Source organism: Antedon bifida, chromosome 8 (assembly GCF_963402885.1).
Source record: "Antedon bifida chromosome 8, ecAntBifi1.1, whole genome shotgun sequence".
Classification (NCBI taxonomy): Eukaryota; Metazoa; Echinodermata; class Crinoidea; order Comatulida; family Antedonidae; genus Antedon; species Antedon bifida.
Genome location: NC_136233.1, coordinates 16620108 through 16641701, shown reverse-complemented (window position 1 = coordinate 16641701; position 21594 = coordinate 16620108). Strand labels below are relative to the sequence as shown.

Here is a 21594-nt window from a genome sequence, read left to right as displayed (position 1 = left end):
CTCTCAAATATGAAACCACAGCTTTCTATATATTCCATAAATACAGTTAAAACGGGGACAAAAAAGAGGACGCCTTCAGGACCCAACAATGTACCCCTTATTAGGGATGTTCCCAAAATAGGGGTGGGTTTCTCCTTGTTTGTTTAACAAATACCCAAGTGTCCCATGAATAGGAGTGTTCTTTGATAGGAGTGTCCAAAGGAAAAAAGGATCGCAAATAAAGGACACCTCTATTAAAGAGGACACTTTCCTATGAAATGAACAAGGACCATCTACTCTACCTGAAAGTCAAATAAGGTCACAATTTATAAACTTGTTCTGACTTGCTGTTGTAACACCTGGTGTCTTGCAACACTGGAAGTAATAGACTTAAATTCCGTATGCGTTTTCCATATGCAAGGTAGAAATCAAGGAATAGATAATGCTTTAATTGTTAAAACAGAAGGCTGATCTGTAACACCTTATATAGGGGATTATATACAATGATCAATGCATACTTTATGTCTGTTTATAATCCTATTCCATATAATTTGAAGGGTCCAAAGCCTGGGAAATCTCGGCTATGTATCTGATCCTCGGATCTTGAACTTTCATAAAGCATGGTAAATACATCAAATATGGGTGTAGACATAGGGCATGAGAGGTGTATTTCCTTAAAAAGAGGTACTTTCAGGTGATTGACCAAGCCTAACCTAAGAAATCCGTGCAACATGAGGCGATACGACCTTGCACAAGCACATAATCGTTTCACAGTTAACCATAGGCCTACATTCAACGTGCTCCTATTTAAAATTATTATTTTCATTAATTTCCTTTTCGATTAAAAATAGGCATGTCACTACAATGTTTCTTTTTATTTTATCAATTGAATTTATAACATTGCTTTAAAGATGTATTGTTCCCCAAAATCATACAGAGTGAACATTAATAAAAAAATAAAAATAAACTGTTAAATTAAACTAAAAACCAGTCAATTTGACTTGATTTTTTTGGCTTTAAATTACAGGGTGTTTTTTTTTCAGGTAAATCTTTGTTAATTCAATCAAAAAATTTAAGAAGTATATCCTATATAATACTGTATATATATATATATCACAGGAACAGAATAAATTCTAAACGGCCAGGTGATACAAATCATTTTTGTATAGTATATATAAATGATAAATCATGTGGAATCAATTAGCTTAGTACTTTTAAAGTAAAATAACAAAAACTGCATATATTTAGAGACACAGTAAACAAATGAGACATTTAATAACCACCTGTAATGCATTGATTAATTATATAAATGGTTTATGGCACCGTCTGTGTGTCATGTCAAATCTACGAATAAGGAAATTACATAATTATGTTATATAAAAATTTAATTTTTTAGTTTATCCAAACAAAAGGTTTTTACATTTCAGATTTCTTTTACCAAAATGTAGTGTTTTTTTATGTGATTTAAAATCTTAATTTTTTAAAATTTATGTTGTCATAAATCTGTTATGTTGTATGTTGTAATAAATCTTTTATTAGAAGGTATTAAGACCGGGTATTAACAGCTGAATTAACTTCTTATTGGCTTTGTAAAATCTATCAATCAATCTTGATCGGTTCATTGATTACGTAATACGCCAACACATGGGATGAACTAGTATTATGCTGGACGAATTTAAGAATAACTTTTAAAATGACAGAATCTTGAAAAAAAAAAATTGTGTAATTAAAAGTGTAACTATATGAATTTAAGTGTAACTATATGAATTTATATCATGGTCTTTTGGGTATGTGAAAGATATTTTTCAGAAACTAGCCAACTGTACCTAGCCTAACAGATAAACATTCCATGATTGAAGGACAGTCAACTCGCCCGATCATGAACACTCTTAAACGGGTATTAATTGTTTTCTGGTTTCCTAAAAACATCATTGTTATTATATTATATTGAACCACATACTATAATTAAAAATTTGAATTGAAATGAGCAATGGATTTAACAATAAAGTTTCTATCCCATACACAAATGCTGCGTTTTGCTCCTCAATCAAGCTAAAATATATAACCTACATTTGTATACAACTGCAATATTATCTCACCAAGCTCATCAATTTATATCATCAATTGATCTAGCCCCTGTTTTCTCGGACAAAGAAATCACCTTTCTTGCTCTCTTGGGTTCCCAATCTTTTGCGAGCAAACATTTCGCTGTCGCTAACTTATAAATCTGTTATGATCCTTTTGAACATGCATTCTTTGCGATTTCCTTCGAAAACAGGCTGAGCACCTGGTTTCTGATGTCCGCACATGCCGTTTTCTCGCATCCTTTGTTTCTTTGGATGTACATACCTGCGGACAATTTCCTCTCCGGAAAAGAAGTCGTAAGTGTAGACGTTTAGGCAGGTGGAAACCGGTGAATTTATTCAATAAGGTTTCTGCATGCAGGTGGCCCTTCATCGTTGACAAAGGTGAAATTGGCTGCTGATGTATATTGACATTAACAAAACGATTACGTCATAGCACTCATCAAATATAACAATATGCTTTTCTTCTTGGGTTTAATAACATTTAATTATCAATATTAATATACATTTTTTGGATTATGGTGTTAAATTATGTTTTTAGGTATTAAATTATTCTGGTCATTCACTTGTGAATGCACTTTGAATGCAATTTTTTTAGCATTGAAAGCTTTTTTTCATTTTCATCAGATGCCGATTGAGTTAACATGAATTGAGTCATTTAATTCGGGAATAAAGGTTCAAGCTATCAAGTATTCTGTGTTTATCACCTTGTTCAGTTACCAATAACAGCCCTAAGGGCCTGTTCAGACCTACGGAGTTATGCTTTCGTATTGTACGTGGCGTACAACTCCATAGGTCTGAACCAGGAAAAGATTAGTGGAAACTCTTTCGTTCGTTACGACAGCTCAAGGTACAAGATTAGTGAACGACGCTTACAATACGAAAGTCATGCATCAACGATTTTGACCTCTAACCAATCAAATATACTCCTGTATACCAGATGTTCGCCCAAATTGGTGATACTTCAGTTTGAAACGAAAGCATTAGGCAAATCTGAACACTTTTCTGTTACGACGCTAATTATAATATGACATTGCTTGCGCTACAAAAGCATAACTCCATAGATCTGAATATACCTTAAGACTGAGTATACTAGAACAATACATTACATAGTATTCATTCAATTTGACATTACTTGTGCGATTGCGATCTAGGTTGATCACTGTTTACTATAAATACAGTAATATTACATGATTCAGAATATAGTGGCCCTATAATGTCCTAGTTGGACAAAAAGTATGACGTAGTGGGCTTTCTTCAGTCAGTACAATACCTTTAATAAATTTGGCATTATTAATGCGAATTAGATCTGGGTTGATCAATGCTTGATATGCAATATTTATGATACAGAATACATAACCATCATACATGTATTTATCAAGACATTCAAATAATGTATGACAGATCTGTTAGTAACTGAACCCAGACTGGTACTAGTCTGGACAGTACCTATCCAAACCACAAAATCATATGTGAATTATTTCTATATGAATTATGAGATGTAATACAGATGGTTATGATAAAATATAGTGTAGGCTTTTATCTGATGTGCTTGTCAATGTCGGGCTTGAGGATGATTCAGCAGGATTGGTGGGTTAGTTCTATGGGAACATCGATTTAAAATGGGGAAACCATTACAATTAAATTGCGTCAACTGACCGAGTGTTGGCGGAGCGTCACAAATGATAACTATAATATCAGCATAGGTTTATGGCTCTTCACGACCATACTGTAGTTCTGGTGGTAGAAAAAGTCTTCTCAGATTACCTGATTCTCAGTGCTGTGTCTTCATATACTACAATTATATTTGCCTAGTATAGGATTATTTGCTAATACAGCATCTCATGTGTATCACATGTGGTGCATGTATAATGTATGGTTTAGTTATGGTATATGATATTACCTGGGAATACACTTTGTATTACCAAATATTCCTATACCGAAAAAATCTAGATAGTATCGGATAAGGACTGGATTGTAGGTCCAGTGTACATATCTGGTTCGTGTGCCTTTTAAAAGAATCCACTGCATCTTTTGGAAGAGTGGAGGACCCCTGTTTTCTGGTAAATCACATCCCTGTCAAAAGGATGACTATTACAGTATACAAGATGAGATCATCTATTATCTCGGATGCGTCTGCTTGATATTAAAATGTTGAAGCATTGATAGTTGTTATTGGTTTTAGAAGAGAGATTATAATTTTTGAAAGTTACTATAGATGTGACACGTATTCTTGACATTTTTCTTCCATGCTTCAATCTGATGCCTTTTTATAACATAAAAATAAAGACAAAGAAATGTTTACTCAACTTTCTCTAATCCAAAACTCTACTAAATAATTACTCAAAACATCTGCTAAATTTAAATTATCAATATTAGATGATAAATTATAATATTAGATATCTGTAAACATTTAGATATCATCATCAATTACTACTATTTGATTTTTATTAAAAACATCTGCAAAAAGTCAATTCAATTATTTTTGTATCATTTAGATTTTTTAAGCCAGTTAAATAATTAAAAACATGTTTTTTAAATTATTTTTTCTAATTTAATATTGCATTTTAATAGATACGTTATTATGCAATTCTAATCTAATAATGTGCACCTAATATTTTATATATTATATACGGATTAATACATTAAAAAATATTATGACATAAAGTTTAAACTGAAAAAAAAATTACAAATACAACTGTAGAAATTTCATCTGCGCAAATTTAAAAATCTAATCTTTAAAATTGCTTGTCATTTATTTGTTAAGTTGCGCAGGATGTATCTATGTCTGTTGATAAGTTAATACAACTCTATTGTCAAATTTTAGATGGAACAGCTGAATAGTTGATCAAAATATGAAATTTGCGGAAAATGTAATTCGTCATTGAGAAATCATTGAATCTCTCATTAATACCTTTGACCAATGCGGTAATGACTAAGGGTTTTGTCCGTTTTGTTGCTAAATCATTCTTTATCATTCAAAGCAATTCAGATTGTATTATGATTATAGTTGATGGAGACAAAATGTTCTTTATGTTGATATAGTTGTGATATTGGCTTCTGGACTTGTGAGCCATAGAGCTTCATTGACTCTTTAGAAGCTCCAGACGTTTTTGTCGAACAAATAAATGAAATGACTCGGGAAATAATGAATGAATATTGTAGAAAGAGGTGTACTGGAGAATGAGTGAAGTAAGATTTGCAGTACGTACCATGTACATACTATGTCTTCTGGAGTAGTGCTATAAAAAGTGGTACATCAGGTGGTGTCAAAAGCTACTAAAGGAAGCTACATTCTGGTATCGCTCTATTCTCTTGTTGATGTCATCATTCAGTAGAGTTATAGTGCTATATAAAGTGATACAAGTAAATGTGGTACAATAAACTACTCAAGGGAAGGACTCTGGCATCCTCTCCTCCTCTACGTAAAATGTTGTTAAGTTCCATCTGTTGATGTCATCACTCAATATTGTGTTACTTCTTCTTCTAGTAGTGCTAGAACATGGCAAATCTAAGGTGTTGCCATAAAAGCTACTAAGGAAAGCACTCTGGTATCCTCTCCTCCTCTACGTAAGATGTTGTTCAGTTCCATCTGTTGATGTCATCTCTCAATATTGTCTTACTTCTTCTTCTGGTAGTTGCCATAAAAGCTACTAAGGGAATTAGCACTCTGGTATCCAATCTCTTTTTCTACGTAAAATGATGTTAATTGCGCCATCTGTTGATGTCATCACTCCATTTGATTCTCTGTCTTGCTCTTGTACCGTTGATTGTGCTCTCTAAAAGTATCTTGCCAAATTTCCTATATTGTCTGAAAATTATGTTCTGAAATAAAGTTGATCAAATCAAATTGGCTAAGAATATTTGCACTTTAGTTTTATTTCTTTTTTTTTATAGCTTTATACACTCCAATAAAACATCAGTAATGGTTTGCTATGGTACCACACTTAATTTAAAAGCTTATTTTTTATGTACATTGTAAGATATGTAATACTATTTCAAGCTATAACAATTGCATTCTTCTGAAGTAATTAGATTTGAATATATCTTTTATTATAAAGAGTAAAATTATTGTTCTCAAGAGTCCTCCATAATAAATAAACCAAAACCAACCAAGTTCACGAGAAATTGAAGTAGAATTAAAATAAGAATTCATCTTCTTTATTGTTGACTGTCATGTCCCATATGACATATATAATTTTTTTCTCACAAACTAATAATATAAGCTAATAAAATAATGTCCATTGTGATAACATGTTGTTTTGCAGATATTTTTAATACAATTAGGTAGTTGTAAATACACAAAAAAGGCTTTTTAAGGAAGGAGAAGATCCAGGATTTTTAAGCGGGAAGAGCAGTGTGTAAAATATGTCTGTATATAATATAGATAGATATCAAAAAAGTAGTTAATAATTTTGTTGTAACATCAAAAGCAAGAGAGCAAATCAGAAACAATCTCCTACTACCTCCTTCTACCACCTTAGAGATGATTAAACCGATTATTCCCAAGTACCGCAAACGTTAAAGCAGAATCCTTTTATTCCTTGGAGTCTGCATGTCTTAATTCTCCCCGATAAAATAATAGCAATCACACTTTATCTCATTTTGCTGATTGATCGCGTAAATAAAACAGCATGCTTTGAGGGTTGCCCATACTCACAAGTTAAGATCTAGGTCAAAATGTGTGTCACAATAATCGTTATTTGTGTTGCACCTAAAAACTTCTCCACGATAATCGGTTATTTGGCATTAAAAAACGCAATCGAGTGTTTTTATTCAGTTATTTTTTAATCGGTTATGTCATTTTGGACCATTTCTGGTGCTCAAAAATAATGAACCAATTATTCCTACTTAGCAGAAACAGGCCCTTTGAAATATTCAAATTCCATCTTTTACAGTACTGTATATCTAAAATTAGACATTGTGACCAACTCATAAGTTTTTAATAATAGCAATATAAAAAAATATGTTTTTTTAAAAACAAAATATTGTGTTGATTAAAATTGGAATGATTTTTGTGAACTATAAATCCAGATTGTCACAAAATGAAATTGATATTCCAGTGGAATTGACATGTCTAAATAAATAATACACAAGTAATAATAAAACTGATGAAATAAGCAGGTGGACGCTTTCTAAGATTTCGTTCTTTTATCCGACTTGGCAGCGAAGTATAATGCCTCATTTACCTATAAATACATTACCTAAAAACAACACATGCTGATGTGGCCTAGTGTAAACCCCAGGCCTCCGAAGCACCTGTTGACAATCATTCTAGGAGCCAGTCTGTCTGATCAGTGTCATTACCGTGCTGATCCACCTGCTCTATTCCCTGTTTTACCACTCTAGATACTCAGCAGTTTTTGTTCTTAGTCTAGAAAAGTTTTAATGTTGGAAATGTATAAAGATTGTAATTGTTTACTTTATATGTAGTAGGCCTAAAACTACTTTGATGTTAATGTATTTATGTTTACAAATGCTGCAGTGTAAAACTGGCACGGCTTACACTAGTCATAAGGTAATCAACGGAGTATAATGTTCACACGAATGGCGTTCGTTATATTGATGACCGACTTTAAAAACAGAAATACAACTTATACTTTTATGGCTTAAAAAACAGCCAAGAGTCTCTCTATTTTAGTTTGCTCATGATGGCGGTTTTTTCATCCCTACCAGCAAAAACATTTACTCATGCTAATGTGGCCTATTGTAAAAAATGTAAAAAAAAAAACTAGGAAAATGGCAATATTTTCAGAAAACTGATTTCTAAAAACTCTCACTTTTGGTCTACAGACGTTAAAAAGGAATTTATCCCCACAAAAGATTGAAAAATTATATGAAATGACTTCCTTTCAAACATCTGGTAGTTATTATTCTCTAATTTTTTCTTCTAATATGGTTTGTATTCCTACAAAGATGAATATCTTTCATATGTCTTTAAAATAAAATTAATTTGCCATTTTACTTTTTTTTCTCGGTTGCTTGTGGGTTTTAGGAAATTTTAAATGAATGTCGTGACAGCATGATCATTTTTTACCTTATCTCCTGTACCTCTCATGTTATTTAGCTTTTCAACACCTGTCAAAAGTTTGAAGAGTTTTTTTTAATCCTTTAGAAACATGATTCACTTTCACTTACTTAAAAAAAAATATATATTCATATTTTTAAATCATCAATTACAGGGTAGGATTAAAGCTGTGCATGTCACAGCAGTTTTATGTGAAAGAAATTCTTGTACTGAACTCTGTTATGATTGAACCAAGGGGTTTAGGGTTGGTATGTAAACAACCAAGCTATAAACACCACTATTGTATGTACTTAAGTGTACCATACAGTAGGCTTATTATGTCAAAGTAAATGTTACCTATAAACGTAAGTGCATGCTGCTGCATATGACTTAAAAGCCTAATGTATTTTATTTCACTACTAAAACAACATGTTTCATACATGTTGTCCAACCATGAGTCAAAATGGACATAGATGATGTGCTGCTATGTCTGTTTCTCATTTGCTGCCTTTGTTTTCTTTTGTCATCAAGGAAATACGTTTCTCTTTCTAATTACTTACCCAGCCTCACTCATGAGTTGAGTGGTGCGTTTGATGTACAAAATACAAATAAATGATGTAGATTTATTTTTAACTTTCAGAAAATCCAGAAACTCTCCAATGTTGCACCTGAAACATGCTTAGACATTTTTTTAAAAGAGGGCCGGTGTGTACTATGCCAATTTTCTGGGACAACTCCGACCTTCGCAGCCCACTTGAATCCAGATCGCACGCCATTTTTTTGCAAACACACCCTTAATAGTCTACACTATCAAACTTAATTAATGTGACAAAAATATTTGATGTCCCAGGACATGATAGTGTCATATCACTACCATATTTGGGCACATCACACTTTGTCAAACTAGTTTAGACAGAGCTTAACTCTTCCTCCATTCATTAGAGTAGTAGTACTGCATTATTTTTCTATCTTCCATTTATTCAACCTTTGGCCATACATTCATTTCCTTTTAAAAGAGCTTTTTTTCATAACATCCTGCCAGTCAATCAATTGTCATTAAGCGTCAATCATTTCCATCTCTATCTCTGCACCTGTCGTGTCTTACTCATCGATTACCTTAATGTTATTTACATTATAACGTTAATACTATTTTTTCAGTATAAAAAACCTATAATTAACGATGTATCATCATCTCTGTTTGAACTACTGTATGTATAGTACATACAACAGAGAGATTTCGATTGATTGAATTAGGTATATAAATTATCAATCAATATCTTTGTTGATGTGATCGTTTGAATTTTGAAAATAAGAATTGAACTTCAATTTTGAAAATATATTTTTATTATGAATTTTATTATTTCTCAAAGAACTGTGTTCTAGAAATATACAGGCCGGAATATATATTATTATCATATACCATTATTGTTTTCCAAATGTTCCATAAATTACACCTTCTGTATTCATTTATTGTTAGCATCAAATACTTATAGTTTATCTATTTGCCTTTAAAAACCTGTGTTAAATGATTTAAGTGTAAAGATTGCAATGTCTAACCATTTAAAAATGAATATTCACTCTAGTTGAAGACTATTTTTGTTTTCCATGTTGTTGTGTTGTTTTGTTCAATACACTAGGCCTACAGTTGTGTATTTACAGTTTTTGGAGAACCCAAAGACCCAAATGAGGTGCATATGGGTACAAGACTTTATACCAGTGTGGTATCTAGTGTCATAAATATAATACACAAGTTGTATTTCAAGAGTATTAATATTTAACTAGCGGCTATTTTTAGAATAGCAGGAATTTTTTTAGCTGATTTTTCACAATGGATTTGTCGAGACAGAAATTATGCAAAACAATACAACTGTATTCACATCACGAACATTGTAAAAAAATGTTACAATATAATTAAATAAATTTTAAACTTACAACACAGAATGTGGCGCTAATTCATTCCATATTGTCCTACTCAAGCCTAATTATGAAAAGCTGTAAACTTAACAATAAAATTAATGATAACAAAAATTAAATTAAAATTGTGAATGTTTTTAATTATATCTGAATGTAACATACTATGAGTGGATGTTTAAATCATGTGTTGTCATTGGTCAAAAGTTATGACATTTGACCTTCTAACACAGTGGTTGAAGCTGTTTTTTTATCATAAAATTCAAATAAAAAGATATGTCTTCTGAAGTTGAAACATTATTGTCAAGGAATATTATGCTTAGTATTTTATATTAATAACTTATATTAATAACAAAGATTTAAGTTTAATGAATTTTATTGCAATGGAAAGATTTACTTGCACTGCTTTTAGATTTCATCAAAATAATCGAACAACCTCAGTTACTAACGCACACAGTTGCTAGACGAAAAAAAAAAAAACAAAAAATATTTGTACATTAAAATCGATCATGTACCTTCTTCGTGCAAGTTGGGTTTGCACTAACCACCAAACTCGTCCCAGTTATGGGTTTGCATCTGTTAGTTGGGGCTTTTTTCTTTCTCCAATAATTACCAGTTTAGTTTTAAAAAAAATGGCAGAATTTAATTTCCATTTTTACTTGTGTGTTATGGAAGTGTTCATTAGTTATTATTATTATTATTAGTTATTAATTCTTACACTAACTGGTACTTCAGATATGAAATCAAATTGACATTTCAGTACAATGTATTGTTTTCTCAAAAGTTAAAAATAACTTGTGTTAAATTGAACCAATTAAATTGGGCTTATCTAATAAAGTGAAAACATTGTTCCTTCCTCAACTTGTCTGCATGTGTTGGCTATTTTGTATGAAATATTACAAAACCCTTTCATTTGTTCTGGATTGGCTAATTAATTTCAGACACCATGATTGTAGCATATTTATGCTTTTAAATTGAGAAACTTTTGAGGAGGGAGGAATAGCGTTACTCTAAAGCTCTCTCTACACTATCAAACTTTATGTGAAGAAACAGTATACATTTCAAATGATTGTTTAAATGGCATTTTCAAAGTAATAGTTAAAACCACATACCTGGGTAACTTAGCTGAATTGCAGTCGATACAAACATTTTTATTCCTTTATTTAAAAAGATATGTGGTTAATTTAATATATATGCATCAGGAACTGGCCTTAAACCTCTAAGATGCAGCTCTGTGGGTTCAGACACCACCTCCCCTAACCATCCTTTAAAAAAAATACTACTATAAAATAGTACTACAGCATATTTTCTACTAGTAGATTTAGTTATTCATATTATTTACATGGCCTATGTAGAAAGGTACATTATTAATGATGCACTTTTACTATTTCTGAAGCTGTGATACTGATCCCATTTAAGTCATTACTTAATCATGTTAACAAGAACCCACTGTAGGAGTCAATTCCGACTCTAATAAATTTAATTACGCCATTTCATTTATTCATGAATACTGCAACAGCAGGAATAGTACAACATAATCCACACACATCAGCTGAAACTTTTCAGATAACTGGACCCCAAGAGTTTTGACTCATTCAATCATTTCTTGCTGAATAAACCTTAATTTTGTTGCAGCGATGCTAGAAACTTGTCTTCCTGAATTTGATAAAGATTAACCAGCCTATAAAGGAATGTTCTAGGGCATAACGCAAGCAGATGTTGTCTAATTCAGCATAATTGTTTCAAGCAGTGAAATCATTCCCTTGTTTCAATCAAACCATAAGCTTTCCGCTTCAAAAATTAAATCATGACTCGTGTTTACTATTAATATTAGACGACTACTCAAGAATTTTAATTTTCGAGTTGTCTAGTTAGCGGTTGACATTAGTTGATTTCTTATCTCTGCAGAGATCCTTCTGCTGCAGTTGCATCATCACATTTCTTTTTTTCTTGTCAACTCATGGACAGATTTCAGTTTTGTTGAATTTGGATTCTCATCTTTTTGTCGCTTGCAAAACCTTTTAAGCTCTGTTTCCACTATCAAATCTTGTGTGAATTGTGATGTGCCCATATATGGACATGATGATGTCATATCACTACTATATTGGGGTATATCACTACCATATTTGAACATATTTGAGACAGAAATTGTTTCAATTGTAGAATTGTTTTGCTAACATGTTTCTTCTTCCAACAGTAAGCAACTATACTTTTTATGTGTTCTTCAACTCTTGTAAACTGACTTCAATAGAGAATTAGGATTTTAGTTTTATTTCTGTCGTGCGGTCTTTGTCTGATTCATCTGTTTTTCTTGTCAAAACTTATGGAACTGATTTCTGCATTATTGCATGTCTCATGTCCAAGTTTCTAATTGTGTTGTTTTAAAAAAATATGTATCTAGTTTTTCACTAGTCAGTTTTAATCATTTGAGAATTTTATTTTTATTAAAAATATATTTGTTATTACAATTTACATGGTTCTGCTATTCTCGGTACTGATGTGTTTATAATGTGTTGAGTAACATATGCAAATTATGTGACATATGTATCACATGTGATGCCTGTATCAGGTAATAAACCTAATCTGAACATAACACCGGTATCGTATGTGATATAAGTGACACTGTATTACAAAATTTTGAATATGAGACTGGACAGCAATATGTGGAGATATAGAAAATCGAGTGGTTATTATTTCAGATATTTAAGAATAGAAATCCATTTTAGGGCAGAGGACAGTCCTTAGAGACTAGGCTCCACATAACCTTATTTGTGCCTAAAAAACACATTTTTATTGGGCCTGTCAAATGCAATTAGTAGTAATACTTACAGTGCCAGTTCTGGTCCAGTTGGTGAAAAAAACCATAAGTAAACAAATCATCCTAGGTACCGTTTAGTTATTTAATCATACGTGCCTGGAAATTGGCTGGCATAACGATTAGTAGACGATATCTGTCATTATTAATTTTGATGGCTGTTAGGAAAAAACCAAGCAGAACCCGCCAAAATGACATGTCGTGACTACATTTGGTTACAATTAGTTGTTGAAACTGCTTAGTCATGGCTGCGTTGAACATGTCTGTCGTCCTTATACTCCTGTGCAGTTGATGGATAAGATCCTGAGTTTCTTAACGCTACGAAAGGAGATTTACATGAGGATTACGCGCCCTTTTAATTTGCAGTGACTACCATTATAAGTAGAACATTGAGTGATGATAATCAATTTTAATGATAAGTTAGGAAGACTATAAGATCTTCCTTCCTGGATAGTTTAATTTTAAACTCTGTCTACACTATCAAACTAGTTTGAAAAAAAAATGTAATGTGCCCAAATATGGTAGTGATATTCCTAAATATGGTAATGATATGGCATCATCATGTCCATATATGGGCACATCACATTTTTTTTGTCACATAAAGGTTGTATCTTGTATAGTGTAGAAAAGGCTTTATAGATCAAAAAGCAATGATTTAAAACATTGTCCAAATGTCTGTTTTTGCTGGTGATGTCTTGGTGTTTTATTCACTTATTTTGTCTAAAAAATTTTAAATAACATTTACAATCAAGACAATTGTACACTTCACTACAGTTACAACCTAGAAATTATTTTCAATATTTGACCTCATGTTATAATGGGTCATGAAGTGGTATACTGTATGGTGCGTTATCCACTAAACGAGAAATATAATATTGAAATATGGAATGTTGAATAAGGCATTTATTTATTTATTATTTTATTTCAACTTTATTTATAGAGGGTAACCCTTCCAGCTGAACCCGCAGGCCAGCTGATATCCAGGGGCCCTCATAATTTGATGATCTCCATTTCTGCTGAAGATATGGAATGAAAATTCATATACAGTATTGTTTTAGCTGCAGTGGATTTTATTATATATTCTATTATTTCATATTTTGTTTATTATTTAGTAACTAATCAATATATATATTTTATAATTAAATAAATAAAATCACTGCACTATACACGTTATTATGGTTATTATTACGAATTCACGATTCACTGAATAAAGTTCACAAAGTTAAAAAAAAAACAACTATATTAGCTATGTCCAGTTTCTATTCTCGAATTCAGGCCAATTGCAGGGTTCAGAGTCATTGCTGTCTTTCATGCCTTACATCCACAGCAGATGCGATTTATATTCCAATCCGACTGTCAGAAGCAATATCGTTTCTTGTCCATCACCAATCATGATGACATAAGTGAATCGCTAGTTTAGAAACGAAATCGAATTGAAGATGATTGGTCGTAGTTTACTGAGCACATTGGAACGAGACTCAAATGAAATGTTAATCCCATCAGTAGTAATAAAATAAAAGTAGGCTATCCTCGAACGACACAGATCGCTCTGTCATATCATCCGACAAACACTTGTTCAAATATGTGTTTCATTTAGTTTAATTTCCATCAAAAGAATTGCCCATGTTCTTTGTGTACACTCACTACTCACTCACTTTGTTTCCACTTTGCTGTCCTAGTTTAGTTTAGTTGCTGTGTACAGCTTTGCCGTGGGCAAGCGGCGAAGTCTCACTGGCACTTTAGTTGCACACTGTACGCAAAAAAATATTTTTACTATCCATCTCCACCCTCAAACTGTGATTCAGGTAGGTTTAACATCTTAAAGCCTTGTCTACACTATCAAACTTTATGTGACAAAAAAATGTGATGTGCTCATATATATATATGTAGACATGATGATGTCATAATATTTGAACACATCACATTTTTTGTTGTCAAACTAGGTTAATAGTGTAGACAAAGAGACAAGAGTTTGTCCAAAAATGTCATAAACGAGGCCTTCATTTCAGGAAAAGAGGTGTTATTTTGTACCTTATGTGGCTAAAGTTTTTCACCTTTTCTCTCTTTTTACTTACATATAATGTTATTCTTGTTACAAACATTCAAAATATATTTGTTGCATTAAGTTTAATACACAACTGAAAATGCCACAAAACTAAAGGCTCTTAATATCAAAAACATAATTTATTCCACGTGACATTATCGTTTGAATTTGTTTGTGCATTCTCAGATCCAACCAATCAACATTGATTATATTTACACTTATTCATGTATTATCCAATCATCTTTCTGTTTGTTGTTAGGCTCTACACCTGTTGACGTGTATCATAACGAGGATTGGCATTTTAATGTGAAATCTAGATATCGTAGTCCGTTGAGCCACAACATTGTAACATATGTTTCTAGCTAGTCACTCTCCGTAGCCATATTTGGGTATCAGCTGGCAAATCCTATAGAGAAATAGGATGACAGTTGCCTTAACTTTTCAACATAATAAAGCAGAGAGTAGGTAGAAAATAGAAACATGTTTTTGAGTACGTTTAATGTAAGAAATATTTTGCAAAGCTTCTCTTAGAATGCTAAAACCGTCAAAGTACACAGACAATTATCAGTATATTCTACCTGTAATATGTTCTATTTGTTCTAAGTTGTTTGTACTTTCTTTTCCAGTGTTTTTCTTGGGCATTCCCTTTCTCCTGTTATACGCTTTGGCTACTACTAATTTAAAATATTACGATTAGATAATTACAAACATAAGAAAAAAGTAGTATACTTTCAAGCAAGAAAATAAATGTTTATATTGATTGATATTAAAATGTATTATTGCGAATACTGATGTCAGTACAACCAATAATATTGATAATAAATAATAATAATATACATATGTGATTGCCTGATGTAACCCACTGGGAGATTAGCCTTCATTTCATGGAAAATCTTCTTGTATAGACTGACCCATTATATTTTGGTCCTTGGTATAAAAAACACACACACTCCAAAAGTGTTTTCTTTCTTTCTTGTAATATTGTCTTTTGTATATAAATTGAATATAAACCTTTTTACTGCATAAGTTTGATTTCAATTGAATAAAAATGAAGTGAAAAGATCATAATTTCCAATCGTTTCTTTTATACATTATTACAAAACCAATGCCATGGTTAAATCATTCATATGTTTATTCGATTCTAATACAGGATTCTAATTTCCAAAATGAGAAAGGCATCGGTGTAATGAAAAAACAGGGCAGCAAAAAGCTGCATAAATATTTTCCTACCTTCTGGCTCTCTATCCTTTTCCTCTTAGTTAATCATTTATTATGTTAGATGGGGCTAGATATTCCTGTACCTGCTGTAATAACATTGTATCACCAATCCATAGGCTTGGCAGCTGATGTAATGAAGACATGATCTTATCTTAGATAATAGATAATGATATCCTGGGCAAGAGACGTGTGGCACAGTGGTAAAGCAATACTGAGGTCAGTAGTTCAAATCTCTATTGAATTGTTATATCACTCTGTCAATTCAATATAGTTCAATTCTGCATAGGAGTATAATAGGCATAATTTGATGTTGAACATAGGACATGTGGCACAGTGGTAAAGTAGTACCGAGGTCAGTTCAAATCTCTATGAAGTTATCACTGAGAAAAACCCTAGAATTATCAAACAAGACAACCAACAAGCCACAGTGCCACTGACATCAATGAAATATTAATTTTTTATGCGATTTCATTTTATTTCAACCAAATTAAAATTTAAACAAACACTGGTTCTCAATTATTTTTTGATGGCAATGCTTTAGCTTTGGGGTTAAAATTCCTAGGTTAATTCAATGTCTAATAACTCAACCCAAAGGATGTGCTTGTAATTGTTTAACGCACATTTAAGCGTCTTTTGACGATGTCTTGCTCGTTACAAACACATTCAAACGTCATACCCCACGCCAAAGATGCTAGATATCCATTCAAAGCATACAAGATTTACCTGATGACGATTAACGTTTAACGAGAGTTTCATTCAATCCTGTTCGCTCGTCTCATAACAAAGCTTATCGGCACACCTGTCTTATTTCTCATTATATACGCACACATTTCATTAATTAAAAAAGAGATATAACACATTAGTTTGCGGACAACCAGCTGCTGTTTTTACTATTTCTCATTATGTGAGTAAACGAGCTGCTCTTTCTACCGGTGTTTAATTGTACTGTTTTGTGACTGTTCCATTTTTTATACGTCATATATCACGTACCTAGGGAATAAGGATTTAACATGTTGACTATGCTTTTCTGCTATCTATTGAAATTTAAAAAGAATATTGAATTTTGTTCATGGTTAGAATAGAATACATATTTGAATATTAAATTCTTATTCTTTACATATTCTTATTTATGAATATTCATGAATAAAGTTTGATTATCAATATTTAGCTAAGTTTTATATCCATCGTTATATTGTACACTACTTTTAAGTAGTGTACAATATAATGTACAAAATTTATATTATATTTAAAAAACATTAAAGCACATAATGTTAAAACATTATTCTTAATCTTATTTTGGAATTTCTCATTTTCTACCAACATTGTGAAGGCTTAAAATATTGCATATTTGATACATATAATATAATACTAGAAAATATTTCACTGATATTCGATTATGCTACACAAATTCGCATATATATACTGGAAACTATAATTGTTTAGTTTTATCCCTCTTAATTTTCATAAAAATATATTTATCTATTTTTTATTATATTACCGGCACAGAATAAATTCTAAACCGCCCAGTGATATACTGAAAATGCATTATATAAAGTTTCATACTCAAATTCTGTATTACAAGTCACATATGTATCACATGTTATGTATCGTGCCACATGTGATACTGTACTACAAAATTTACCTATGATACTGGACAGATATATCATGTGGGTATATAGTACAGTTCTCTTTTGCATTTCCTTTACAATATTAATAGGTCTCTTTTCCATATCCATTTATCTTTCTGCTATAATTATATTCAGCAGTTGCATATATTTGAAAATTGTAATAAAAATTTTACAGTACCTTGTCTACATTTGACGAGAGAATCGAAGACGATGATGGAATAACCAATAATCAAATAAAATAAATGAACAAAAGTGTAATTATTATACAGAATTAACAGGTGGTCGTAAGTAGGCAATAACACTTCCTAGTTTGTTTTTTCTAACAAATAAAATAAAAGTGGAAACCATTCTAGAAAATGTGCAAGTAGCTACAGAGACAACAATTACATATGCCAATGTATCAAGTATGGGGTTCTATTATGGTGTGTCATAAGGTATGGGGTATCTGTATATCATGGGTGCAATTGTATCAAGTATTGGGCGTGGGCGATGGTGTTGGCCATTGTTTTAAGCATGGGGGATGCCATTATCTATATCAAATAGCAATGGGTGCCATTGCATCAAGTTTGAGGGTGCCAGTGCATCAAGCTTGAGGGTGCCATTGCATCAAGTTTGAGGGTGCCATTGCATCAAGTTTGAGGGTGTCATTTCATCAAGTTCGAGGGTGCCATTTCATCAAGTTCGAGGGTGCCATTTCATCAAGTTTGAGGGTGCCATTTCATCAAGTTCGAGGGTGCCATTTCATCAAGTTTGAGGGTGCCATTTCATCAAGTTTGAGGGTGCCATTGCATCAAGTTCGAGGGTGCCATTTCATCAAGTTCGAGGGTGCCATTTCATCAAGTTTGAGGGTGCCATTTCATCAAGTTTGAAGGTGCCATTTCATCAAGTTTGAGGGTGCCATTGCATCAAGTTTGAGGGTGCCATTTCATCAAGTTTGAGGGTGCCATTTCATCAAGTTTGAGGGTGCCATTTCATCAAGTTCGAGGGTGCCATTTCATCAAGTTCGAGGGTGCCATTACATCAAGTTCGAGGGTGCCATTTCATCAAGTTTGAGGGTGCCATTTCATCAAGCTTGAGGGTGCCATTGCATCAAGTTTGAGGGTGCCATTGCATCAAGTTTGAGGATGGCATTGCATCAAGTTTGAGGGTGCCATTGCATCAAGTTTGAGGGTGCCATTGCATCAAGTTTGAGGGTGCCATTGCATCAAGTCTGAGGGTGCCATTGCATCATGTTTGAGGGTGCCATTGCATCAAGTATTGGGGGTGCCATTGCATCAAGTCTGAGGGTGCCATTTCATCAAGTATTGGGGGTGCCATTGCATCAAGTTTGAGGGTGCCATTTCATCAAGTCTGAGGGTGCTATTGCATCAAGTTTGAAGGTGCCATTGCATCAAGTCTGAGGGTGCCATTGCATCAAGTCTGAGGGTGCTATTGCATCAAGTTTGAAGGTGCCATTGCATCAAGTCTGAGGGTGCTATTGCATCAAGGTTGAAGGTGCCATTGCATCAAGTTTGAAGGTGCTATTGCATAAAGTTTGAGGGTGCCATTGCATCAAGTTTGAAGGTGCTATTGCATCAAGTTTGAGGGTGCCATTGCATCAAGTTTGAGGGTGCCATTGCATCAAGTATGGGGGTGCCATTGCATCAAGTTTGAGGGTGCCATTGCATCAAGTTTGAGGGTGCCATTGCATCAAGTTTGAAGGTGCTATTGCATCAAGTTTGAAGGTGCTATTGCATAAAGTTTGAGGGTGCCATTGCATCAAGTTTGAAGGTGCTATTGCATAAAGTTTGAGGGTGCCATTGCATCAAGTTTGAAGGTGCTATTGCATAAAGTTTGAGGGTGCCATTGCATCAAGTTTGAGGGTGCCATTGCATCAAGTTTGAAGGTGCTATTGCATAAAGTTTGAGGGTGCCATTTCATCAAGTTTGAAGGTGCTATTGCATAAAGTTTGAGGGTGCCATTGCATCAAGTTTGAGGGTGCCATTGCATCAAGTATTGGGGTGCCACTGTATCGGTATGGGGTGCCATTGTATCAAGTTTGAAGGTGCCATTGCATCAAGTATGGGGGTGCCACTGTATCGGTATGGGGTGCCATTGTATCAAGTATAGGGTTATAATTGATTAACATACTGTACTATGCTTCTTCAAGAAAGCCAATAACCTATTTCATTCATAGATCAATGTACTACTGTACTGTAGCTGGTAACAGTATTTAGAATTCTGTTTCTTTAAGTTCAATATCCGATCATAACCCACTGTAACATTTTATTTCCTAAATGGGTTAGGTCATGTAGGTATAACTTAGTTATTGTTTACAGCTTTAGGTAGCTTGTTATGAACTTGTTCAATTTTTTTTTAAGAAGATAAAATATGACATTGATATACTGGGTAATTAGTCTAGACAACCCAATTAGAGATGGCCACCTGTGGTACAAGATAGATGTGATTTATTACTATCAGGTGTTGTTTTGGGGGTTGGTGGTGGAAGTGCTTGGAAAAGGTCTGTTTAAACCATAAAGAATTAAGAGCAGAATAACTGATTAATAACCCCAATTTCTTGGCAGATGAAACAGGGAAAAATAAACCTTTTAAATGACATTTTCGAAATGTTAGTTGCCACTTAAACCTGTTATCGCTGTGCAAATTTTAGCTGAAACGCGAAGTAACGGTTATTTGATCACTGTTGACCTTGTGTCAACTACTTTTGCATTGATTACCAACTAAAATGAGTGTTGACAAAGTGCGAGGCAAGCGAGGTATGCGAGGCACGCCAAATATTTGTGCGAGGCATCATTCTATCATTTCCAAAAGTGCGAGGCATGCAAGGCATATAGTTTACAATTTCAAAAAGGTGCGAGACATATCTTACATGCTATTATGCTATCTTATAGGCCAAATAATCAATTATTTATATTTTTATAATAGGCCTAGCGTATCTAAATATATTCGTGTGTACACTCATCATGTTGTTTCTTTTTATGTAACGATTGTTTTTTTCATTCAAGTCATATCGTGTCAAATTTTACTTTTACAAAAGTACCCAAACTTTTCAAAAGTTGTGCATCCGTATGCGCCATATTTTTAAAATCTGAACAACAGTCTTCAACTTTCGATAAACAATAATTGTTATAGCGACATTTGGCATTTCGAGCGTGTTAATTTAACATAGCAGAGTGAAGTCACACCCCCACGCCTCGATCCGGTAGACCTGAGAGATGGAAAATCCTTCTTTACTATTTAGCAGGTAGCGGAACGATTCTGCCCTGAGAGGATTCGGCCTTATGGTGATTCCCCTCCTATAGCACGAGGTTCAGACTTCTCTGTGAGCGGCGTGCCAAAGACATTTTTGACATTCCATTCTCTAGGAAATCAACACGTGTACCTCTCTCGCAAATAAAGTGAACAGCGATGGCCAGGACAAGTTCAATAACTGGCGGTGAATAAAAGGTAACTGATATGCCGATCAAATAACATGCCGCAAAGAAAAAAATTATGAGAGAATTCTGGAGCGCGTGTGAAAAAGACTTACGCCCGACAATCGTAACACTATAGGCCTAAAATTAAACTTTAGCTTATATGCTTAGCCCTAACCTAGAGGCCTATGTAGAAAATAATTTAATCAATTTTGATATAATAGTTGGTGTAATATTATTAATGATACACTAATCCTGTTTTAGTAGGCTAGGAACGATTTTTATTTATTGTTCATGTACGTACTAATAAACCTGGCGCTAGTTTCCTTCGCTTGTGTTTTGAATACCCACCTTAGAAGTATGCCACATGAGTACTTTAATGAAAGAATCACTTAAAAAGTAACAAATAAATCCTTAAATTAATGATTTTTTCATGCGTGTTTCTCGCACACTGTTAATTTTGCTCTTTTGGCGTTCCATAGAAAACGTCTGTAA

At 33.1% G+C, this 21594-nt stretch overlaps 1 long non-coding RNA gene across 1 annotated transcript; it reads right to left on the bottom strand.

The window, feature by feature from the left end:
* Positions 1-14961: 14961 nt before the first annotated feature.
* On the bottom strand, positions 14962-16192 carry LOC144849505 (uncharacterized). The gene is made up of 2 exons (XR_013613981.1): positions 16071-16192; positions 14962-15246 (listed from the first exon to the last, which is right to left on the bottom strand). It is a non-coding gene; the product is annotated as an uncharacterized LOC144849505 (long non-coding RNA).
* Between the last annotated feature and the right edge of the window lie 5402 nt (positions 16193-21594).